At 37.8% G+C, this 27,402-nt stretch overlaps 1 long non-coding RNA gene across 1 annotated transcript; it reads left to right on the forward strand.

Annotated features, from left to right (window-relative positions):
* Positions 1-5,425: 5,425 nt before the first annotated feature.
* On the forward strand, positions 5,426-10,322 carry LOC140166941 (uncharacterized). The gene is made up of 4 exons (XR_011860909.1): positions 5,426-5,588; positions 7,852-7,993; positions 9,344-9,507; positions 10,068-10,322. It is a non-coding gene; the product is annotated as an uncharacterized lncRNA (long non-coding RNA).
* Positions 10,323-27,402: the final 17,080 nt, after the last annotated feature.

Below are 27,402 nucleotides of genomic sequence, written 5' to 3' on the forward strand. Positions count from 1 at the left end.
ATTTTAAGTGTAACCAATCATAATGTGATGCATAGAATGTGTTGTGGCACTTGACCCATATTGCAACCCATTATATTGAATAATGATTTGTCAGGGTAATAGAAATACATCTAAAAAGCATATTGTTTGCATGTGCTCCTTTATTTGTGTGTTCATAACTATGATAGCAGGAAATACTGAAGCACATTTGGGTATGCAAAATCCCCTAATGCAAGATGGTGGGAGAGCCTGGTTTAAAAGGACAACCAGTGATTTGCTAACAAGAACATCCCAGAATTCATCAAATGTAAGATACTAACATTTTATGAAAAAAGCATAAAATATGATGGTAAACCCTGCAAGTGGCAAACATGAAAGTAATTTAATAAAGAAAACCTTTAGATGAAGGCCATGGTTTACAATTGAATGCAAACGAAAACAATATAAAAGACACTGGGGATAGCCATTAACACTTTTAACGAAGTACTTTATTATAAATTTTGACATCCGTTGTACAGTACTAAATGTGTTAAAACTTAAAATGTTTATATAAAGCTTTTCAACACATGCAACTCTTGTGTAATGTCATTTGATTTATGAGTGCGATAATGTAATACACTTGTATCCTAAATCGGGGAGTGGTCACTTAACAAGATTCAAGAACACTTGTGTTTTTGTCAGTACATTTTCCAAGTTTGAGCAATCCTTCCAAAAACCCGACTACACCACTGCATTTTGCTATAGGTAACAATCACAAAATAGGTCAAGGTGACAGAGCTCAATGGTCTTTGATCTTTTTGCCATGTTATCCAGGTACAAACTATTCTTTGTTTAAAATGGTTTTTCAAGTGGAGCAATATAAGACCATTTTTATCAATATCAGGAAGTTTTCAATTTTTGTCCATGCTGTGGAACCCAAAATTTGACATTATTTTGACCTTTTCCCTATAACTCCAGAACTGTACACCAAAGTGTGTTTATCTGCAACCAAAAAATCACAAAGTCGATCAGTAGGCCTACACACTTTCCAATTTCTTTATTCAGAACAAATTTTTCGAAAAAAATGCACAAAATGTTAATTTTATCAATTGCAGCTGAAAATGGGAACTCGTGATTTCTTTCTTTAATGTTCCTAAAATTGAGATTATCTAGATCGATTATCAATTATCGATTATTAATTATAATCCATTATTGATCATTGATTGACACGATAATCCCCTCCCAATACAAGTTTGTAAGGAAAGGCCTGACGGAATTGAAAATCATTTCGCTGTCATTAATGCTTTTTGAATTCGTAGGCTTGATTGATTATATTGACTGACTATTGATTATCGATAATTGATTAGTAACCCTCTCCACTCCCACCCCCCCCCCCCACACACACCCCGACAGACGAAATGTAAATGACATGATCAGTCGGCTGGAAATCATAAAATATGTAGGCCTACAGCCTTAATCAAAACCATGTGTACTAGGCGGTTACCCGTATTTGGTGGTTCTCGGCTGTCGCGATTACCTGGCTGATGGTGACTGTACTCACCAAGTTTTTACTAATTGGACCCCTTGTGACCTCGAAATGACCTTCCAAAATTTGGCTCTAAATGATGACTGTACCCACCACGTTTCATGCCCATATGACAGTTTTTAGTAACTTGACCTTGGACGACCCCAAAATGACCTTCCAAAAATTTGACTCTAAAAGTTGATTGTACCCACTAAGTTTCATGCCCATTTTACAACAGTTTTAAGTTATTTGACCTCAGATAACCCCTGGGTGACCCCAGATGACCCCAAAATGACCTTCAAAAATTTGGCTCTAAATGTTCACCGCACCCACCAACTTTCATGCCCATGCCCATACAACAGTTTTTGCTCATTTGACCTCATGACCCCTAGATGACCTTGGGAGACCTTGACCCACTAACCAATACAAACTTGTTCTGTATGGGGTCAAGCTGCACCCACCCACCAAGTTTGAGGAACGTGCGACCCCCAGTCTCCGAGAAAATAGGCGGACAGACAGAGGCACAGAGTCACAGACTAGGATTATTATATAGATAGGCCTAATACTATTTTCGCGTGGTTTATTAATTTGATATGTTATCTATGTTTATATAAAATAAAAGCAAGTTTATTTTGACTTTTCATAAAATCAACCAAGCTCCTTTAGGCCATATATCACAGGGGGAATTGCCCAACGTTGACCAAATTGTCCAAAAAGGTCTGGCATTTCGCAACATTATACATGTAGGCCCTATAATAGGCCTAATGTTACGTAAAATGGCCCGACGATTTTCGGCAATTTAGCGCAAGGCCGCTCTGACTTTATGCAGTTGTACGCAGCTGGGTGGGGCAATGTAATTTTGAAAACTTTGTGTTTTCAGCAACTTACGCAATTTTGAAAAAATGTTAAGCAATTTTGTACTTTCAGTGGAATTTTGAGAAAATCTTAAAACAATTTTGTGAAACTTTTAATAACACAGTTTTGACCGAAAATCACATTTTTGACCGGAAATCACATTTTTGACCGAAAATCACATATTGACCAAAAATCACATTTAATATTTTTGACCAATATCCATTTTTGACCAAAATCACACTTTTGAGCATTTAAAGCAAAATCACATTTTTAAAACCAAAAATTAATCATGTTTTATACTAAAACCATGTTTTTTCTTCTAAAAATCATGTTATTTGCGATTTTGAGAAAGTTAGGTTGTGAAACTTCGGAGTAACTTACTATTTTAACAATTTTTGACAACTTCTGGCAATTCCCCTGTGACCCGGGGCCTTGAGGGCTCATTAGGAGGGCTATCATTTTTCTTCGTAAGGGATCCCAAATATACGGGGGGTCATAAATTTTGGAAAGAAAAATAGGGGCGAGGGTTATAAAATTTTGGATATAAGGAGTCACAAGATGACCATAGATAGTGTGTTTCAAATTACTGATTTCAATACAAATTTATCCTGTTTAGGGGGTAAGGTGTATCGGTGGTGGTGGTGTGAGGGGGTCATAAAATTTTTGTTGCCAAAATAGGTGGGGTCGCAATTTTATTGACGCCAACTTCTTTTTAATTTGGGACCCCTTCCGAAGAAAATGATAGCCCCCTTATGATGTTTCCCGAGTGAGGCAGAGAATCTTCACGTCTCAATTTGGTCCCCTATATCGTACAGTACGGTTGTCTGACAGGAAGCGCTTGGAACCAGATTGAACTTGCAGAGGCTCCGGAAGATGTTAAATATTGTGGGGGTAGGGGCAAAGGTGCCTGGCCCAAATTATTAGGGGCTCAATGCTACTTTTCCATCGACCAAAATGATCGAAAATCACATTTTTGACCAAAAATCACATAATTTATTTGACCAAAAAACACAGTTTTGACCGAAAATCACATTTTTGACCGGAAATCACATTTTTGACCGAAAATCACATATTGACCAAAAATCACATTTAATATTTTTGACCAATATCCATTTTTGACCAAAATCACACTTTTGAGCATTTAAAGCAAAATCACATTTTTTAAAACCAAAAAATTAATCATGTTTTATACTAAAAACCATGTTTTTTTCTTCTAAAAATCATGTTATTTGCGATTTTGAGAAAGTTAGGTTGTGAAACTTCGGAGTAACTTACTATTTTAACAATTTTTGACAACTTCTGGCAATTCCCCCTGTGACCCGGGGCCTTGAGGGCTCATTAGGAGGGCTATCATTTTCTTCGTAAGGGGATCCCAAATATACGGGGGGGGGGGGTCATAAAATTTTGGAAAGAAAAATAGGGGGCGAGGGTTATAAAATTTTGGATATAAGGAGTCACAAGATGACCATAGATAGTGTGTTTCAAATTACTGATTTCAATACAAATTTATCCTGTTTAGGGGGTAAGGTGTATCGGTGGTGGTGGTGTGAGGGGGTCATAAAATTTTTGTTGCCAAAATAGGTGGGGTCGCAATTTTATTGACGCCAACTTTTTTTAAATTTGGGACCCCTTCCGAAGAAAATGATAGTCCCCTTTATGATGTTTCCCGAGTGAGGCAGAGAATCTTCACGTCTCAATTTGGTCCCCTATATCGTAGGCCTACAGTACGGTTGTCTGACAGGAAGCGCTTGGAACCAGATTGAACTTGCAGAGGCTCCGGAAGATGTTAAATATTGTGGGGGTGGGGGCAAAGGTGCCTGGCCCAAATTATTAGGGGCTCAATGCTACTTTTCCACATTTTTGACCAAAAATCACATAATTTATTTGACCAAAAAACACAGTTTTGACCGAAAATCACATTTTTGACCGAAAATCACATAGGCCCTATATTGACCAAAAATCACATTTAATATTTTTGACCAATATCCATTTTTGACCAAAATCACACTTTTGAGCATTTAAAGCAAAATCACATTTTTTAAAACCAAAAAATTAATCATGTTTTATACTAAAAACCATGTTTTTTTCTTCTAAAAATCATGTTTTTTGACCAAAAAAAGATTCTGATGACATAAAATGATCAAATTGGACGGATACTTTCGCATGATACCTGAATTTATCTATCTCGCTAGAGTTTTCAAATATTCGTCTCACGGTATTTGAAAACTCTAGCTCGACCGATAAATTCAGGTATTATGCTTAATCCGTCGAATTTTATATCAAACTTGATGATTGGATATGGTGGCCTCCTGTAGCTTCCTGTATAGTTTTGTGTCATCTTATTTGCATTTTTATGAATATTAATGAGCTTATTTGCATCCACTCTCTGCAGCTTAAATGCAACAGATCAACTTCTAACTTGGGATTTAGTGGCCTAATATGATGTATAGTTTCGGGGCATGTTATTTGCATATTAATGAGCTTATTTGCATATTATTTTTTATTAACAAACCTTTATTATTTACACACCTTTGTGTGGGGACCACCTTAATTACGAACCGCGTAATTCTAGTTTCTCTTTGATTTGACACCACTCAGGATCTTGGCAGTTCAAAATATAAAAAGGACCCGATTACTGCATGAGTATTAAATTTTCATCGATTTGCAATCGATTGGTGGTATTTTTTTGTTTATAATTATAATTCAATTAATTTATTGGAATTTCTTTTTTTATGTTTCTGTGTTTTTTATTTTTACAAGATATCACACAAACAAGAATTACAAAGGAATCACACACAAAATTACAAAAGATCATCATATTAAAAACAAAAAAATTGCACAAATTTAACACCAATTATACCATCCAGCAAGAAATGCTGAAAAAACATAATATACCTTTATCATGCAGCCATCAAAACTTTATAAAATAGATACATCAAAAATTACAAACCAAATCTCCATTTACGGAAATGGGCCCCTGGGCAGAAAGTTTGTATTTACCCTTGATAGCAATAACTGTTTCCCATTGGAATTTCTTGGTGGTGTGCGCCCGGAATGACCCCTGACGCACAGCCCGTCTACCAACCAAAGTGCACGCACGTTTGTTTGATTTTCCGACGTATCTGAACATCAAATTACATGAATTCATGCGGAAAATGGCTGAATATGTCGGAAATGTGAAGTGTTGAGTGATTCACGGATCACCAGGAAGTAGAAATGATGATATTTGGCCACTTTCATGGATTACCAGGTTAGTTTAAATTAGTTTTTAAACTGGCCCTGCACTGCAAGTAGTCCGAATAAATTATTCAATAATCAGACCCAGAACAAAATATTACTTTCTGACATGATCGTGTACTGGGTCTGAACTGTTTCCATATGAAATCTTGATGGCAAATTTAGTCGGGATTATGCACTTTCAGTTTCTCACGCGTTTGAACCGGAATTGGATTGCGTACTTTTTCGATGTCTAGTGAGCAAATTTCTTCAATATTTTGAGAAAATGATGTCAAATTTTCTATTCTATAGTCAAAGTTAAAAATGCGATCCCCAACCCTTTGCTTACCTTTGGACGAATTTGCAGTAAAATCCGCTAGCTCTGTGTTGAAAAATGTCCGGTACTTGCCCGGTACAAACATAGAAATGGCCACACCGCTTCAGTCCTGGCAATGAATATTTCTTGCGTAAATCCAATGGTTCCAACGTGGGCATCACGATGATAGTCTCCTACACAACCAGATTGTGTCGGCCTGACGTTCGTCGATCCTAATCGCTAAAGTGAGGACAGCATGAGCTCTTACATTGTCTTACCTGCGTAAGAGTCTGTTCAACAAAGGCGATTGTGAATAAGGATGATTGACAGCACCGTATATTGGGCGGGGCCATTATTACCTTGTGCAAATAATACGCGCTGGACGGCTAGCAGTACGCTTAATTTGTAAAAGGGAATCTGAATAAGACTTTACTTGAGTGTTTGGACAAGCGGAACGGTTTTTTGTCTACCTCTCTGTTTGTAAACAAACCAGGGGGTCGAAGTCAGCGTAATAGTACGGCACTGCACTGCAAGTAGTTCATGACTGAGTTCATAGTTGACAAGTTGTCCATGTCCATTGGCAATGAACATGTTCAACAAACATGATGTTGAAATTTGTTTCGTCACTTGTCTATGTATAACGACCAATAGATAAGTGACTGATTATCGGGAATTAAGACTGAGTTCCGCAGTCTATACAGTCTATAGACTGGCCTGCCCTGGATTTATGCACTTTCAGTTTCCCACGGCCACGCATTTGAATGGGAGTTGCACGTGTGCAATCATGCAATGCGCACTTTCCACATCACATCATGTTTAGTATGTTTGTTTGGGGAGCATATTTCTTCAATATTTTGACATGTTGACGTCAAATGTTCTACGTATGCAGCATCTGTGTCTTTCTGTCTGTCCGCCCGCCCGCCCGCCTATTTTCTCGGAGACTAGAGTAGAGCTGGGCGTTTCTCAAACTTGGGTGGGCGCATCTTGACTTTTGGTTTGTGGTCCAAGGTCACTCAAGGTCATCCAGGGATCAACTGATATCAAATTAGTAATGTCATTCGGGCATGAAACTTGGTGAGTGGTGGGTGGGTCATGTGCATCTTGACCCGAGAGTAAGTTTGTATGGGTTGTGGGTCAAGGTCACCCAAGGTCATCCAGGGGTCAGCTGATATCAAATTAGTATCTCATACGGGCATGAAACTTGGTGGGTGGGTGCATCTTGTCCCAGAACAGAACAACTTTGTATTGGTAAGTGGGTCAAGGTCACCCGAGGTCATTCAGGGGTCATCTGAACTTCTGAAGTCAAATTAGTAGAAACTTTTTTTCTCTCAGACTAGGGTCCCACATTCCTCAAACTTGGTGGGTGGTGAGTGCATCTTGACCCGATTAGGGATGTTCATAAAATTTTGACGTTCAATAGTTTTAGCTGAAAATTCTTTCATTTGAAAGAGAATCAAATTACGGTACGGTACCTAAACAATATAGGGGTCAATCATGTTTCTAGTGCATACTTTTGAAGTTACTCTTTTGGTGTGGTTTGTCTAAAATGGAACTTGTAATAGATGAAAGTGCGTAAGGTCAATTGTGAGAGGTCAAGTTTGATCGATAGATCTTGGAACTGATGCGGAAGTAGATACAAGAAATATTTTGATGCAAGTTAAGCTTTTGAATACGGTACAATTATTTGAGTTTTACAGATTTGGATTTGAGTTGATGATAAACTGTTTACTTTTGTCAAACTGACAATATCAAATTGTTATAATTTTAATGTAAAAAATTGTTTGTTTGCCGGAAATAGCCATTGTGAAATTATGTTGACACAAACAGCATAAAACGTTTTTTGCACAGGTAGATTGCTGGAAACAAGAATTGTTAACTTAGGCCTAAGTAATTTGGAGACTAAAAGTGATCCAGAGTATCATTGGTATGGATGGTAGATGCATCTAATTTCATATAATTTATTTCATTTTATTTGTTATAGAGGTTTTCCAAACATTTCACTGGTGGGATGACAGTACACTGTTCTACATGGGTGAAGAACAGGAGTATGAGTGGAGATGGGAATGTAGCAGTAGCACAGAAGAACTTTGACTAGTAGTACTATACTACTAATTGAAGATGAGGTGAGTATGGGGTACTTCATGAATCATGTTGCAATTAGGGGCAAAGCATGCTGCCTCTTTTAAGAGGCAGCATGTTAAAACATAGTAAATAAAACTGGTTTAAAAATAATTGCTTACTTCTGAATTTTGTGATGACTAAACTCAAGTGTCTGGCACTGTCATTCAAATACATGTACAATACAACCCAGGGCTTCCCTAACTGTAGGTTGTGGCTCAAATATGGGTTGAGACTAGAGCACTTCACAGACCTTAACTGAAAAGAAATAAAAGTAAAGAAAATACTAATAAAAGTAGATCATTTGATGTATAATAAAAAAGAAAAGAAAAAAAGTTCACCTCCTTGACAAAGTCTTTGTGTATGTTCCATCCCTGTTTTGGTATCCCAAAACGCTACTACTGACTTTGACAGACTGTGTAAATAAGCCGGGACACACATAACATTTGTTGCGACAAACTTTGTAACAAAATTTGTATTATGGTGTGGGTCGCACCATATTTTTCTCTTGAAATTTAGGTCTCTGCCGGGAAAAAAGTTTGGGGCTTTTACTTTGAGGACTGTTTAGTACAGTATTTGGTGAATAAATTTAAGAAAAACAGAATAATCTGTACATAAGTTCATCAGTATTATCCGTAAGATATAAATCGCAAAAAATCATAGGCATTGGTAAAACAATTTTAACAATATACCGGGGTATCCTGAATGACAGTTTTGAGCTTCTTTGAAGCACTTTCTCAAACAGATTGACCAATTTTTGCGCTCCAGATCGTATGCTTACTGTTGGAAACTGATATAGAGGGTATTCATTACTACATCATTGATGTGATTGCTCATGCATAAAAGTCCTCCACATAGGCTGTTTAGCTTAATCGGGAAAGTGACCTCTTGAAATGATATCACAGTGATCTTTATGAATTACAGTGAGGCGCACATACAATGTTCAACACAAAGTGAACGATGCTATAACTTGGGAGAGCAAACAAACCAACACCGCCAAATTCGACTGACGTGGGAAGCTATGAGGAAATTCTGATCATGCATGTGTTTATGGTTCGGATAGCGGTTACTTAGCAACTCTTGTTCCGCTTAGGTTTATTGAATACACTCAATTGGTGGCACTGGTTTGAGTTGTAGAACTGGTCATATGTATACATGTATGCACTAGATACATTGTGTAGTGATTTCTCTCATCTCAAGCCATCAACAGCCATAAAAATATTATAAATCCTGATTACAGCTTAATATTCATAAGCATTCCAATAGAATGCTTCACATGTACATTGTAGTCTGCAAATAATATTTTAGTTTACATGTGCCTCTAATATATGCTGTTGTTTATATCCATTATACAGGAAAAAAATAACGTAACAGGTGAAGCTTGTCTCCTGAGGGCAAAGGTACTGAAGTATTCCGCAGTACACATACAATATTGCAAGATGGAAATTAAGTAGGAGCAGTCCTAAACATAAATTTAAAAAAATCATAAATGCATCAAGGAGGTCTATCATAGTGAGAGGTTAGTATCTACCCATAATATGCACCAAATGCACAAACACAGTTTGCACTGCCTTTTGTATGCACTTGACTATATTTAGCATCATGTGGCAAAAGTCAAATCTGAAAATTGCATTGAAAAAAAATTTAGCAAACTGGTACCAGGTTTGGCCAATAATAGTTACAACCTTTCAAGAGTTATAGCAGAGCAGAGTGTGTTAGTTGCATTTAGCCAGTATGAATATATAGGAGTCGAAGCTCTATGTATTGAGCGCTGGACATTAGCCTGTGATGTATAATTTGCCCAATACACCCACATCCAGACTAATTAAAATCATATCACCAGGGATGTATTGTGGGGAATCTGGTTGAAACTGCTACATACTGAACTATAGTATACGAGAAGGTATGAGCTGTAATTTGTGGACAATATTGCCCTATCAAACTCTTAAGCTTGAAAGGAAAATTTTTAGAATGTAAAGTAGATAAAGAAATACTGCATGTTTGTGGAATGTGAATACATGATTATGACTGGAAAATCTGTTGATATAATCAGTTGTATTCTTCTCTATTCTCTTACAGTCATCAGATGGAAAGGAACATCATAAGAAATGGTGCTGGACTGCTGGTGTGTATAGAGGTAATAAACTCCTTCTGATGAGAAAGGTGAAGGAAAAGTGGCAGTTGGTCAGTGGTCACTACACTACCACCAACCATTTTGTTTTACCATCTGGGAACATGACAAAATGATGGTATGACAACATTTGAAATAGCTAGGCACCAACTTAGCATATCTATGGAAGAGGAAATTCCTGTTTTTTTTATTTTATGATATACATGCCTATCAGGAACTATGTAACAGACTTGTATGTGGATAGTCATACTTGGCCGTAGTGGTAAATAAAATAATTCAACAACATTCTTTTTTTTTTTTGTTCATCGGGAGCGTTTTTCGGCGCAGCAGATGGTGATGTTATCTTGTCTTCAATCGGAAGCATGAACTAAATTATGTTTAAGTGATAGAAAATGACTGGAAGATTGTAGATGAAGGATCAATCAAGTCCTATTTGGAATTCACTGACATTAAAAAACATTCTTTGAGGAACAGAACATTCAACTCTAGTACCAAGAACTTTAAGGAACACTGGATCGAAGAGCAATGAGGATGGTAAGATGTGTATAGAGGATGAATTGTACCAATTCAGTCTGAATCTCCAACCTAGTATTAACTTGGCACCTAGCAAACACATGACAACGTCCACCAAAGTTTGCACTGCCTTTTGTGCCAGAAGCAAACTTCGCTCTTATTGTAATGTTGTCATTTGTTTTTAAGCAACATTTTATTGAATCAAAATGAATTGTGAGATAGGTGCAATTCATCCTCTGTTTGAATCAAAATGACAGACTCAAAATACATTGGACTATCGGCAATTTATCCCAAAAAATACAATATTGTTTGTATTAAATTTCTCCCTCTATAAATGGCCCCCCCAATATTTTTTTCAATTGCCAAGCATTGTAAGTAGGCATGTCATGATAGCGAAATTGCATGGACGAATCGTCATATACACTAACTGATATTTCCATCCAATTTATTACAAACAATATTGTAACCATGTGACAAATATATTTATGGCAAAAAGTACGCATGAGGGCTGCTTTTGGGGTCAAATCTGTTCAACATTGCCCATGTAATCAAAAAATATTTTGAGTCCTGTCATTTACTACTATGATTTTATATGCTCCACTATGCTGATGGATGGACCATGCTCTGGAGCATGGATCTTGTTATCAGGATACATGTCGAAAAGAACATGCATCTGATATATCAACATGTTGCATCCACAAGCTTCTCTTGATTGCAGGTGAGAATTTACCCAGTGATGTACCAAAGGGGAAATTGGGCAGGGAAAGGTTGTCCCCAGCTCAAAATAATTACAGTGTTCACAGTCTTCTAGGCCTGTTTGAGACATAAGTAACATTAAGTTTGGACTAATTAGAGAAATGGCAAAGTTGATATGATATGATATGATATATGATATGATATGATATGATATGATATGATATGATATGATATGATATGATATGATACATGCTATGCATGCATTTGTGCCAGTATAAAGAAGAGTCACTTCGTGAGCGGGTTAGTGAGATGAATTTTCAATATGGCACCTGCCCAAATTTCGCTTGGTACATCATTGCTTAAAATTGCAAAACTGTTGATATCTATATGCACATATTTCACTGTTTATGGGCTCATATAATTATATACATACCCACTTACTGGGTTACTTGTTATATCCCTCAGGTTTGGATTTGTCATTACTGTACATTTGTACATTAATAAAACATCGTTGGCAGCCTTACAAATTATTTCTGTAACTTTTGTTGCAAAATCAAACCAGTTACAGTTTAAAGTTTGCTATGCAGAAAACAGTTGATATTTTAAAAGGGAAATAATTTCAATCATGTGCACAATTACCGGTAATTGCAAATTAGAAAAAAAAGTGAAGTCTGTGTGTGATTATGTTACAATGTTATAATAATGACAAATCTAATTGTAAATCCCTGAATATGGCTTTCATTGTTTTGAAATGTAGTATTAATGCTACCCTCTGTAATAGTAAATAGTAGCTTGAAAACGTTGATTAATGTCTACATGAAATGTTCATGTTGGTCGACACTTCAACTGTGTTCAGATGCCTCTTGCTGAACAAAAATAGTTTTTAGGAAAATGGTGCTGAATGGCATCAAGTCAACTAGTCTTCATCAATGTAAAAAAGAACTGCACAACTGCGTGGTTGTAGTTTTGACCACGGCAACCATCAGAAAAAAAATTGATCTCCTTCACCCAAGGAGAAAGCTTGTTCTCGATGTAATGATTAAGATATGAGGTCACTTCATTTGATCCTTCCTTTGCATACCTGGAGACATGGTCTTCAGGTATGCAGTCCCTACCTCAGTAAACTTATGCACAGCATGATGATCATGTGTGGTACCTTGTGAAATCATCACCAATGGATTGAATGCGTCATAGTCTCACCACACTTGCATGTCTATGCGCACACAATGGGTGTAATGTAGCAGACTTGTGACCACAATGTACACTCTGGATCTCATCTTGGTAGCGGCATGAATAGTTCTCTGCAAAATCAAGGACCATGAGTCCATGACCACGATGTTGTGCGAATGATCCAGCTGCTTCCTACATCTCTTTCGCAGCTTCCTACATCTCTTTCACAAGGTTGGCGATGTTGTCTTGCTTCTCCTTCTGGACCATCTTTGATGTTGCCTTTCCATTAACTAGCTTTGTTTCCCTCTCCCATTTCCTCCCTGTGACTGTATAGTAATGCCTGTATAGCAATGGCTGTGGTTACCAGCGGCACCACCGTTTTGCTCAAAGTGTCAAATCGCTAGAAGTTGAATTCAAGTCAACTCAGGAGCATTGCAGCTCTGACCAGTGAGAACATGATACCATTTTTGGCCAATGAACAAATACTATGGCTTTCAGAGTTATGCCGCTGCCGCTGGTGACATTGGCGGGTTGTCCACAAACGATACTTGTCTACTTGATTGGGCATTTCTGTGGAAAATTCTGTTCAACTGTTTAGATGTTTGATTTCCCTTGTCATGGTAGAGGCGAGGAAGAGTACCAGAAATGATGATATGTGCGGATTGAAATTTGGCTAGTGTAGTTTCAATAAGGGCTACTTTGTCTTTCACATGTCTCAATTGATTCCTTAGCAGTACTATTGGTCCAAGCTTGCAACACTATATACATTTCACATTACTTGTGTTATTATCAAAGTCTGTTACTTGTCTTTGTACATCAGCGATGTTTGCTCCTCCTTTGGCGATTACCGTACTTTTGTTGTTTTACCCCTGTAAAAGCGAGGCTCACTGATTCTGGTGCACATAGAGTTACTAAAAATGATGGTCTCAGGATCAGTTTGTGGAGTTGGAGGTGATAGTAATACTGGGTTGGGTTCTCTTCTTGGTGAACGCTGACTCCTTTGCGGTAGTTTAGGTGGGCTCATAAGTGATATGTGTGGGGCACTTGGTGCAGTAGGCAAGTCCATTTGTGGGGGAGTGTCCTCAACATTCAAAACTGCTGCTTGCAGAAAAATGCAAGCCACATTAAAGAGACATCTTCATCTTACTGCAAGATGACAACTTGATGTGTTCATACTTCAGTTTACCATGCAAGTAGAGTCTGTTCATTTTCCGAGCATCCATGTACAAATCTTCAACCAATTTTCATGTTATGTTACATTTGTTCTGGAAGCTTTGGGTTTCTAGATGCTCTCTGGTGCAATCTGAGAAGAGCCTCCATTGTATAAAATCTTTTGCCAGTACTTGTTGCAAACTTTGCACTGTGCGCCTTAAGAGCTTTGATACCATCAGAGTCATATTACAATTCATAAGTATTGATCAACTCTGGATCCCATTCACTAATTGTTGCCTTTGAAACAGCCCTAGATGTATATGCCAATGCATCTTGAGTCAAACCACAAGAGACCACACCAGACACAGAATCACTGGAGGCAAAATATGACATGTTACAACTGGCATACATATCAATTAATGAATTTAAGCTTAAACTTACATAGTATATATGAGCATTATATATTTAACTCGCGATTGCGCAAGGAAGGCAACTCCATTGACTCATTTGCCACGAATCTTAAATTGTTATCTGACACTTGTGAGTTTGATGCACTGAAGGAATCCCTGAACGTGGATAGATTCATCCTTGTTGGTTATGCGATACGTGTATGAAGCCACGGCTAATGAACATTGACAAATTAACTCTTGAAAAAGCAGTCAATCAGGATAGATCAGCAGAAACAGCTGCTGCACAGGTTAAACAAAGAGATACGCCTAAACCGGAGCATGTCAAAGCCATGCAACACAAAATCAAGCCCAAGCACAAGCTACAGTCAAACTCACCATGGAGGGGGATTTTGAGGTGGTGTGTCTTTGGGAGCTGACGGCGTTCGATCCCCTGCAGAAAGAAAGATCAAAATACTATAGAGCTTAACTATTTTGGATGATACAAAGGCAATGTGTCCTCAATCTGTTTATGATCGCTACTATTTGAATCAATCAGAAGGTGGAATTCCTATGGAGGTCAATACAGTGGTGGACTTGGTAATGTGTTAGGCAGCTGATCTGCCCGACCTGTTATTAAACATGGTGCAACTACATTAGGGCGGAGAGCTAACAGACTGGTGCTGAAATTATTGAGGATGTGATGGGTGGAAAGGTGATGGTAATTAACTAACACTTATACATAGGCAAGAAGTTCAACACAAGTATGTCAAGATGTGGCAAAAGCTTACAAACAATCTTCTGTTTCAGTCCTTAGAGCCATTAATATATCATTTTATCTTGTGAGAAAATGGGCCAACAGATAGGTTTGCAACTTCCCCGTACCAGCCATGAGCACAACGATGTACTTCGCAATGCTGTGATCTGGATCAGTATTCCCATTAAGTTCATTTTCATAACTGTAACTCGTACAGGTAGTTGCCCAAATCTGTCCAATCAGCTTCCCAGTATGTTTATTATAATAGACTACAATGTACATTTAAGTCAGATTTGATCTTCTTTCCGTCCAACACTATGCATACATTTGGAATAGATAGCAGTTTTCCAAATCCCATTCCTGGCAAAGGTGGGCTAAGCTATCACAGGTAAACCCTGATGTTGGTTTTGTCCAGTGCACATATTGTTTCAGTGTTGTTTCATTAGACCATTTTAACACACCTGTGTTTTCATGTCTTTGTTGAGCTGAGTCTCAGATTCAAAGCCCATTTGATAAGCATTGGGTGCCATCGATGTCCACAGACATATTGTCTGTCTAAATTTGATGCTGCCATTTTGTTGGTTGTTTGTGTTGATTGGCATAACTGTTTTTCTGAGTGTTGATGAGAAATTATACAGTTTTCAAATTGTGTGATTTGGGGATGAATCAACACGTGACATGAATTTGATCTTATTGTTGATGTATAAATATCATTTCCAAGAAGAACATCTTGAATTACTGAGCAGATTTGAAACCGTGGTTTCTCTTACAATGTAAGCATTTCATGAAATTGTGTTTCTGGATTTCCTGGGCAAAGTTTTCTTTCATCAATGTATTTAATAGCAGTTTGGTACTGCAGTATCAAGAATGCTGTTAACCCCAGGAATGTAACCATTTTCTGCTGTACTGAACCATCTGCCGCTATATGGGCCATATGCTAATTCCCAGTGCTATATGTATTAGGTAAAACAAATAAAACTAGTCAATATAAAAATGTTAAACTGTTTAATATGTACAACAGCATCCAAAATTTAGGTTTAAAAAGACAGAACAACCGACGTTGCGGGAGCATAAAAACATCCCTTTTACAAGGTAAAAACAAGTAGCACTAGTAACTAGCACTACAAAAGATTAAATGAGAAAGACAGCAAATGAAAGTGATGAAAATGATAAAAATAAAAACATCACAAGAGTCCAAAATTAAACCATGTCCATCTTGAGGTATCCAGATGACAAAATCGATTGCCATTCATTCCTGAATTCTCTGTAAGATGTTATACATGTATGTGGAAGGCAAGGGTATCACTTCCTGGATTCGTCATCGCATGCTCTGAACAAGATGTCTTATCTTCCCTTGGTCAATGTCTCGCCATTTCCTGAGCAGGATGCAACGAAGGCCCTCTAAGGTGGTGTCAGGTTTGATTGCCTTGTTAGCTTTTCTCTTAAGAGTGTCCCACAAGTGTTCTAGTGGATTCAGGTCAGGGCTCTTTGTAGGCCAGTCCTTTGTCTTGATTTTGTGTGGAGGTGTGTACACGACAAACGCATTTGGCTTGAATAGGAGCTAAGTGCAACTTTCAAAATCCGACTTGAAGCCACTCAATCGCCCATAACTCGACCAAATGATATCATAGAGCAACAAAAGAGGTATCAAAATAATGCTGCGCTTTATATACATTAAATAAGTTTTTGCTATAAATTTCAGTTCCCGATATATCTGAAGTTGGCACGTCCCCGTATGGTCATTTATACTGAGTACCCACCCCCGGGCTGCAAGCTAAGAAGAAGTTGGGCATGGCATGGTGGGTAGCCGAGGTTGCTTACATAGTACAAGGCAAAGACATCCTTCAATCCTTGTTTAACATCTGCTGTTTCTAGGATTATTTTGCCATATACAGCTATAGTTACACCAGTCCAAATGTCATCATCAAGTGTATATATTGTACCTTCTTGTGAGACAAAGTATTTTTTACTGTAATGGATGTATAATGCTCTTATCTCCCATTTCCTCCAATCTTCTAAAAAAATATTTGACTCTTGCACCAAAATGGCTTGCAGCATAGCTGGAACATCATCACCTTCAATTTATTCACTTTGTATTGTATATCAACTTTCACTTGCCTACGGTGCACCACTTCTCAGCATTCAATTCTGAATCTGAATTCAATTGCAGTCACTCACCCACCCATCTACTCCTCACTCACCCACTCACCCCACCACATCACCCCTACCCGCGTACACCCAGATAGCAATGTGAACTTTTTATGCTTACTATCAACAATCATTTTCAATACAATCTTTATTTTCAGAAGATGAGGTACTTAATTACAATACCAAATTGAAAAAAAAAAGCTACTTGGGTACATCGCTCTGTAACATCAAACTTCCGATGGTGAATTTGCATTCTTCTGGGTTTTTTCGGACACATGTCTTCTGATGGCGTTTACGAATCTACTCATAACAGAATGGGCAGGGCCCATAATCTTCTTTACAAAATTGGTCTTCTGTCAACCTTCCTTCTGTCCGCCTAATAATGAGCTCTCCTTTTTTTTCTTCAATATGCCACACATGAAGTATACTGTACTCTCAAAAGGTTAGATGCTGTCAATGACAAGTATATTTCAGTAAACAGCCAACAAACTTTTGGATGTAATATTTTTATAATGCTAATTTTGCAATTTCAAACAACTAGCAAAAGGTGTATATAAAATAGGATTTCTTCAATTTTCTGAAGAATTGATTGATTGACTGATTTCAGTAGCCAATCTATCTTCCGTTCAATTAATTCGGTTAAAACTTGTAGATGTACTGACTAAAATACACATATTGGATCTTTTAGGGTGCATTTTTGTGTTTCATTTTGGGGGGTAAGTTAGAGGGCCCGCCACTTCTGGTAAAGCATGAAAGAGTTGACTACAACTAGGTCAGTAGTGTGGACAAATAGTGTCACATACCACTTGTTCACCTTTTCGATGCACTTTGTACTTAGAAATGTACTGGTCAGAAAGATCCACGCCCCCCATGTTAGCATTGTAATTACTAACAACATTTGGATGGGGAACATTCTTTCCCATTTTCCTTGTTTATATTTTCCTTTTCTCTCCACGACTTCATAATTCTCTGCACTATGAACGTGGTGAGTAAGTCTTGCTGTGGTGTGGAGGTTTTCTGCAGCTGTGGCGGCTGTCTTTTGGGCCAAGTTCTGGATGTGATTGTTGTATGTTCCATCTTTCCCGGTATAAATCATTCTGGGATACCCTGTAGAACAAAGTTCCACTGAAGACAAGTAGTCATTTAATAGTATCTGGAATTGTTCCACTTTCATCAATATCAGTATTTATCTACAACTTGGGCAGTACCATGTACCTCTTGGTTTGTGTTTTATTCTGACACATTCATAATGGAACCACTGCTGTACACAAGTAGCATTGTCACACAGTACCATTTTACCAAATTCTCCACTGTAAAATGAAAAATAAAAATAAATTAAGTTTGCAATTAAAACATTAAGTTTTAAAATTAAAAAATTTGTCAGCTTCATCTCATAGTGATGTATAGTTATAGCTATTCTTCTGCACTCACGACAAACAGTAACCGACTGTCAATTATCATAAAAACTGGGAACAAGTCCAACAACTGCGTTGTTTCTAGATTTTTTCCGCAAAAAGAAGAATTGCAATGTTGGCGACCATGTGTGCTTCATTTAGGACAGTCATAGGACAGTCATAGAACAGTCATGGTTCATCAAAATCAGGAAATGGTGCGTCACAAAACTGACGAGAGGTACCGTCTTTGCAAGTGAATGTCCGTCATTGTTGGGACGCTGGGGTGCATCATGGTACCTATATGAAAATCCGCCGCAGGTTGGACAAGTGACGCACCATTCCCGGGGGTCATATTACAACTGACAAGTGTATTACACTACTACAGTTAACACTTGTAGATGTACCAACTAAAATACACACTTTGGATCTTTGTGCATTTATTTAGCACTGACTGATTCCATTGATGATTTTGTGAGTAACATTTGCTGCAGTGATAAAGCCATCTTTGTGTAGTAGCGATTTTTTGTGCCAATTTCTTCCAATTTTTATCAGTAAATGGTATCCTGCATTAATTCATAATCCCTCCCTGGTTAACAGCCAAAAAAATGAGAATCATTCTTCCGTTGGACTATGTTGGTTAAAACTTGTACATGTAGATCTACCAATAAAATACATACTTGGGATCTCATGGGTGCATGTAGCATTGAGCGATTCCATGGTTGATTCTGAGAATAACCTTTGTAGCAGTGATAAAGCCATCTTTGTGTACAGTATCAGTGACCGTTTGTGCTATTTTCTTCTGATTTCATCAGTAAATGGTATCCTGCATTTGTTCAAAAACCCTCACTGGTTTTAAATGCCAAATGAATAAAAATCATTCTTCCATTGAACTACTTTGATTAAAACTTTGATGTACTCACTGAAGTACATACTTTTAGGGTGCATTTCGCATTGAGCGATTCCATGCTTGGTTCTGAGAATAACCTTTGCTGCAGTGATAAAACCATACGTATCTTATTAGGGATATTTTGAAATTTTCTTCTGATTTTTATCAGTAAATGGTATCCTGCATTCATTCAAAATCCCTCGCTGGTTATTGGCAAAAAGATAAAAATCATTCTTCCATTGGACTACTTTGGTTAAAACTTTGATGTTCCAACTGAAGTACATACTTTGGATCTTTTAGAATCTTTTAGAGTGTATTTCGCATTGAGCGATTCCATGGTTGATTCTGAGAATAACCTTTGCAGCAATGATAAAGCTATCTTTGTGTATCTTATTAGAATCGTCTGTGCCATTTTCTTCTGATTTTCATCTGTAAATGGTATTCTGCAGTGCATTCGTTCAAAATCCCTTACTGGTTAATAGCAAAAAAATCAAAATCATTCTTCTGTTGAACTACTTCGGTTAAAACTTTGATACCAACTGAAGTACATATACTTTGGATCTTTTAGAGTGTATTTCGCATTGAGCGATTCCATGGTTGATTCTGAGAATAACCTTTGCTGCAGTGATAAAACCATCTTTGTGTATGTTATTAGTGATCGTTTGTGCCATTTTCTTCCGATTTTCATCAGTAAATGGTATCCTGCATTGCATTCGTTCAAAATCACTGACTGGTTAATGGCAAAAAAATAAAAATCATGTACTGACTGATATTCATACTTGGATATTTTAGGGTGTATTTCACATTGAGCAATTCCATTGTTGATTCTGAGAGTAGTACCTTATTTAGCAGCAGTGATAAAGCCGTCTTTATGTATCTTATAAGCGATATCTTGTGCCATTGTCTTCTGATTTTCAGCAGTAAAAGGTATCCTGCAGCGCATTCGTTCAAAATCCCTGACTGGTTAATGGCAAAAAACTAAAAATCATGTACTGACTGATATTTATACTTTGGATATTTTAGGGTGTATTTCACATTGAGCGATTCCATTGTTGATTCTGAGAGTAGTACCTTAGCAGCAGTGATAAAGCCGTCTTTATGTATCTTATAAGCGATATCTTGTGCCATTGTCTTCTGATTTTCAGCAGTAAAAGGTATCCTGCAGCGCATTCGTTCAAAATCCCTGACTGGTTAATGGCAAAAAACTAAAAATCATGTACTGACTGATATTTATACTTTGGATATTTTAGGGTGTATTTCACATTGAGCGATTCCATTGTTGATTCTGAGAGTAGTACCTTAGCCGCAGTGATAAAGTCATCTTTGTGTATCTTATAAGCGATATCTTGTGCCATTGTCTTCTGAGCCCGGTCCCCGCACTCCGTGCATCCGCGGATATTCATGCTCGTCGAAAATTTCGTGAAACAAGGGGTGTATTCAGATGAAGAAACGCGATTCATGAAACACACAAAAAGGGTGTTTTTCAAACCATGTGTTCGCGAAATTGACAAAAAAGGGTATTTCCATCGAGCAGGCGAGGCGTTTCTGCCAGAAAAGAGTATATTAGAAATATCATTCGCTTTTAGCGAAAATAGGGTATTGTCGAAGGGCAAATAATTCATGAAATCGCTAAAAAGGTGTTTTTCCCTAAAAACTTCACGAAATGAGGTTTTTAAAGTTCACCGACAAGCATGAATACCCGTGGATGCACGGAGTGCGGGGACCGGGCTTCTGAGTTTTATCAGTAAATGGTATCCTGCATTTGTTCAAAATCCCTGACCGGTTAATGGCAAAAAAATAAAAATCATGTACTGACTGATATTCATACTTTGGATATTTTAGGGTGTATTTCACATTGAGCGATTCCATTGTTGATTCTGAGAGTAGTACCTTAGCAGCAGTGATAAAGCCATCTTTATGTATCTTATAAGCGATGTCTTGTGCCATTGTCTTCTGAGTTTTATCAGCTATATTCCTTCACTGCTGATATTTCCATCTGTGGGGTCTGTGTTTCACCATGTATGTTTGGTCTATCTACCAATGCTGAAATGATAACTGCATCATTCATTGCGAGAATGTGTGGCTGTTGCTGTTACTGCCACTACAGCACCTTGAGGAAAGACAGCCCTGAGTCTATCAAATTCACGATACTTCGGACGAAAGTCTTTACTCCAGGTAACCATGCAATGCGCCTCATCCACAAATATGGGCCTTATTTTGAGCCCATGGTGCCTTTGTCATATTCTTCAAATTCTGTTCATCAAGAAAGTCTTCATGATGACCTTCCGGCCACATCATTCTTGAAGCTTGCCCAGAGCCTTGTGCAATTTGTTATAAGAAGCTTAATCCCCAATGTACTGTGGTAATCACTAAAACCCATCATAAGCTTGGGACAGACATGTTTCGGATGTCCAGAACCTTCTGCATTTTGTCATAACAAGCTTGATCCCCATTGTGGTAATCACTAAATTCCATCATAAGCTTCAGAATGCTTATGGGACAGACTGTTGGGATGGACGTAAAGGTGGTGTAAGATGCCTCCTTGACATTCCGGCTGCCTCAGTAGAAGTTGCGGCTCAGAAAGGCTTGTGTACCATTAGCTTTCCTGACTGTTATATCCATGTGGCTGTTGAAGTTTAGCTTGGAGTCGGTCTTCAAGCCAAGGTATTTGGCTTGAGGGACTTCTTCAAAGGGTGTGGTCATGGATGGAGTATGACCTCTTTAGTGGCTTCCTCTTGTTGGTGATGTTGAGCCATCTCTCCTCCCATTCTTGAAGCTTGCCCAGAACCTTGTGCAATTTGTTGTAAGAAGCTTGATCCCCAATGTACTGTGGTAATCTCTAAAACTCATCTTAAGCTTGGGACAGACATGTTTCGGATGTCCAGAACCTTCTGCAATTTGTCATAACAAGCTTGATCCCCATTGTGGTAATCTCTAAATCACATCATAAGCTTCAGAATGCTTATGGGACAGATTGATGGGATGGACGTAAAGGTGGTATAAGATGCCTCCTTGACCTTCCGGCTGCCTCAGTAGAAGTTGCGGCTCAGAAAGGCTTGTGTACCATTAGCTTTCCTGACTGTTATATCCATGTGACTGTTAAAGTTTAGCTTGGGAGTCTGTCTTCAAGCCAAGGTATTTGGCTTGAGGGACTTCTTCAAAGGGCGTGGTCATGGATGGAGTATGACCTCTTTAGTGGCTTCCTCTTGTTGGTGATGTGGATGACTTGGCATTTAGCAGGGTTTAAGATCTTGAGCCATCTGTCCTCCCATTCTTGAAGCTTTCCCGGAACCATGTGCAATTTGTTGTAAGAAGCTTGATCCCCAATGTACTGTGGTAATCTCTAAAACCCATCAAAAGCTTGGGACAGACATGTTTCTGATGTCCAGAACCTTCTGCAATTTGTCATAACAAGCTTGATCCCCATTGTTGTAATCTCTAAAACCCATCATAAGCTTTAGAATGCCTACTGAGAGTGACCTTCGCAGTAGAGATAAAGCCATCTTTGTGTATCTTATTAGCAATTGTTTGTGCCATTTTCTTCTGATTTTCATCACTAAATGGTATCCTGCATTCTTAAAAATCCCTCACTGGTTAGAGGCAAAAAAATAAAATCATTCTTCCGTTGCACTAACTTGGATATACCGACTGATGTACATACTTCGGATCATCTAGCATTGACTGATTTCATGGTTGATTCTGAGAGTAACCTTTGCAGCAGTGATAAAGCCATCTTTGTGTATCTTAATAGCGATCGTTTGTGCCATTATCTTTTGATTTCATTGGTAAATGGTATCCTGCATTCGTTCAAAATCCCTCACTGGTTTTATGACAAAAAATAAAATAAAAATCATTCTTCCGTTGGATTACTTCGGTTAAAACGTCAGTGTACCGACTGAAGTACATACTTTGGATCTTTTAGGGTGCATTTCGCATTGAGCAATTCCATGGTTGATTCTGAGAATAACCTTTGCAGCAGTGATAAAGCCATCTTTGTGTATGTTGTGATCGTTTGTGCCATTTTCTTCTGATTTTTATCAGTAAATGATATCCTGCATTCTTTCAAAATCCCTCGCTGGTCAACGGCAAGAAAATGAGAATCATTCTTCCTTTGGACTACTCTAGTTAAAACATAATTATAATTAGGATCTTTGGGTGTATTTAGCATTGAGCAATTTGTTATAAGAAGCTTGATCCCCAATGTACTGTGGTAATCACTAAATCCCATCATAAGCTTGGGACAGACATGTTTCGGATGTCCAGAACCTTCTGCAATTTGTCATAACAAGCTTGATCCCCATTGTGGTAATCTCTAAAGACTGATGGGATGGACGTATAGGCAGTCCGGGATAAACGCTCGATGCAGCGGGCCGCTTTATCGAGTGGCCTGCTTGATCCAGCGTGATCCGGAAAATGCTGCATACTGCTGGATAGAGCGGGGTTCAGCAATCATGCTCGATCCAGCGGTATCGGAGGTTTAGGAGCTTTATACCGTTAATTATTTATTTTAATTAGCTGTGTAGGCTTACTAATTATGTACAATGAATTTCACGCTCAAAATCCAACGAAACCATGTGACAATCAAACAACAGAGTCGCATTTCACAACAACACCTTACTAACCGCGACATACGGGAGTTTTGTTATGATTGTAACACGCTGGATGAAGCGACATCCGGAACTTCCTGTATTGTCTGCTTCGTAAATATCATGCATTGCATGTGTTTTTCGTGCATCTTTACATGCTTTTATCATTGGTAATTTGTAGCTAATGCCAGTTTTTGGTAAGTTTTTCATTCTTTCACATTATGTAATCAAGTAATGGTTCAAAAATGAGTAGCATCAAAATATAATTTGGTGTTATTTAAACAGCATAAGAAGCATAAAAAATGTACCTGCGGGTGTGCCTCGTTCTTCATGCTTGGGGTGTGAGTGGGAAAGCTAGAAAACAAAAATGCAGAGTGCAGGGCCTATTGCATGTAAATGCGATAAAACCAGCCATGCTGGTTGGCCCTGCACTCTGCATTTTTGTTTTCTTTTGAAAAGGAATTGTGGTGACGACTGTAAGGGATCATCTTCAGTTCGACATTTGATTATTATCATGATCATGGCATGCATGGGGCGGGGTGGAGGTGCGGTATTTATAAATGTATTATAGCAGTATAATAATCAGTGATTATTGTCATGATTGTAGGACAAAGCTGGTATAACATTATGAAGTAAGGGGGATACTAGTAGTTAAACAAAACAAACACAGAGTGAATCATTGTTTTTAATGATATTTATCATTATTATTTTTTCAGTTAAACAGTATACATCTATTTTACTACCTTAAATGCTATCTATATGTAAAATAAAATCTTAACAACAACTTTGGTTCTTGATATCAATCACACACTGTTGTTAACAAGGTTTAGCACACACATATTATAAAAGAAACCCGTTTTTAAAACACAAAGTTAAAGATATGTGCCTAATAAATTGTTAAAGCACCAATAAACATGATAAAGGCAATAGCCTCTATAACTACCATCACTACAATGCTTACGACCCGGGGCTAACGATTTTCAATTTTAGCAACCACATAAGTACCCCGTTTTTAAACATCTTGTTTTTTTGTTTAGTTATTTAAGGGCCTATTTTTCTTTGAATGGGGCAAAAGAAATGGGTTTCAGCCCACTTGCCGAGGGCCTTCTTCCCAGCCGAAGTTGATGGGTAGTGTATCCCTGCGCAATAAGGACCGTCGATGAATCGATAATAATAAAAAATCGGCTATCCAATAATATCAATATCGCCGATATCACTTTCGGAAGAAAATCGAGTTGCCGATAATGAAAAAAAAATCCAAAAATCGGGCGTAAGCAGTGTGTTAACTGCCGCAATTATGTCAGTACAGACGTGTTTTGAAATGTAAAAACTTCTAGAATCAATAAGTGTTATTTTACCTCACCACTATTAAAAGTTTCTAATACATTTCCATATGCCTAATTCAAATTTTAGAAGCTTAGTGACTTGAATTTTCAGGTCACTAAAATTGGGAGGAAAATCGATTTATCGATTATTATCGATAATGAGTGACCGATATATCGATTTTTTAAAATCCTAACATCGACGGTCCTTACTGCGCAAGTTGAATGAATCCAGTATTTGCACCCTCTTTTGCCACACTGTATCCACACTACTGCGCTGTGCTATTACAAATGATTCCACAGATTGAACAAGCATCTTTGTTGTTTGTTCCCGATGCAGTTGACGGTCTATCTTCAGATGCAGATGTACATACTTTGGATCGTTTAGAGTGCATTTAGCATTGAGCGATTCCATGGTTGATTCTGAGAATAACCTTTGCTGCAATGATAAAGCCATCTTTGTGTATCTTATTAGCAATCGTTTGTGCCATTTTCTTCTGATTTTCATCAGTAAATGGTATCCTGCATTCATACAAAAACCCTCACTGGTTAATGGCAAAAAAATTAAAATCATTCTTCCGTTGGACTACTTCGGTTAAAACGTCAGTGTACCGACTGAAGTACATACTTTGGATCTTTTAGGGTTTAATTCGCATTGAGCAATTCCATGGTTGATTCTGAGATTCTTGATATTGTGTATCTTATTAGGGATATTTTGTGAAATTTTCTTCTGATTTTCATCAGTAAATGGTACCCTGCATTCATTCAAAATCCATCGCTGGTTAATGGCAAAAAGATAAAAATCATTCTTCCATTGGACTACTTCGGTTAAAACTTTGTACAGACTGAAGTACATTTACTTTGGATCTTTTAAGGTGTATTTCGCATTGAGCGATTCCATGGTTAATTCTGAGAATAACCTTCGCAGCAGCGATAAAGCCATCTTTGTGTATCTTATTAACAATCATTTAATTTTTGTGCCATTTTCTTCTTATTTTCATCAGTAAATGGTAGTATACATGTATTCAAGATCCTTGACTGATTAACGGCAAAAAATTGACATAATTCTTCCGTTTTACTAGTTCGTTTTATCTAGTTCAGTTAAAGCCATATTATAACATTTGCTGAGGAAGACGCCCTCACTGAATTTTTAAAATTCCTTTTTTACACGATTAAATTGTACTTTATTAAACCAATATACCCTGCAAAAATCAAGACTCTAGGTGCTGTAGTTTTGTCAAAATCCGAGATTTTGAATAAAGCGCCGGATTCGGCGGTTTATTATTACGATGGAATTATTAGTCGAACGCATACACGATGCTCATAACATACAGTACGTTAACGTCGTGCGGGACGGTGATATACACAACAAAGGGTCCTACCACAACATGACCGAAGGAGTGGTACGTATTGGCGACACTGTGCGCTGCCAGTAAATTCCAATTTTCTTTACTTTGCCGTAGTTGTTCGGCTTAAAAGGGGATATATCTGACAGTAAAAGCTAACATTTTATGGCAAAGAAATGCTAATCTATTTTGCTTGAAAATGTTATAATATGGCTTTAAAACTTGTACATGTAGATGTACAGACTAAAATACACATTTTGGATCATTTAGTTTGCATTGAGCGATTCTGATTCTGAGAGCAGCAGAGATAAAGCCATCTCTGTGTATCTTTTTTAGTGGCCGTTTGTGCCTTTTTCTGATTTTCATCAGTAAATGGTATCCTGGATTTGTTCAAAATCCCTGACTGGTTAATGGCAAACAAAAATAAAAATCATTCTTCTGTTGGACTGCTTCGGTTAAAACTTGCAGATGTACCAACTAAAATACACACTTGGATCTTTTAGGGTGTATTTCGCATTGAGCGAGTCCATGGTTGATTCTGAGAGTAACCTTTGCTGCAGTGATAAAGCCATCTTTGTGCATCTTATTAGCGATCATTAGTGCCATTTTCTTCTGATTATCATCAGTAAATGGTATCCTGCATTTGTTCAAAATCCCTCACTGGTTAATGACAAAAGATAAAAATAATTCTTCTTTTGAACTATTTTTATTTAGTACTTGTAGATAGTACAAATAGCCCTTGGTGTTCCAATTGTCACATCCGTCCATGCATCCATATGGCTCTCATTGTCACAGGTGTTGTGGTTCCCTTGAGTGCATGCATAACAGAAGCATGACAAGTTTCGGATACAGATCCTTGCAGCAGTAATTCCCCTCACACCGTGAAGCAGCCTGGTGCCCTTCACAGTCTTCAATGGAGCTGAGCCC

Source organism: Amphiura filiformis, chromosome 1, assembly GCF_039555335.1.
Source record: "Amphiura filiformis chromosome 1, Afil_fr2py, whole genome shotgun sequence".
Classification (NCBI taxonomy): Eukaryota; Metazoa; Echinodermata; class Ophiuroidea; order Amphilepidida; family Amphiuridae; genus Amphiura; species Amphiura filiformis.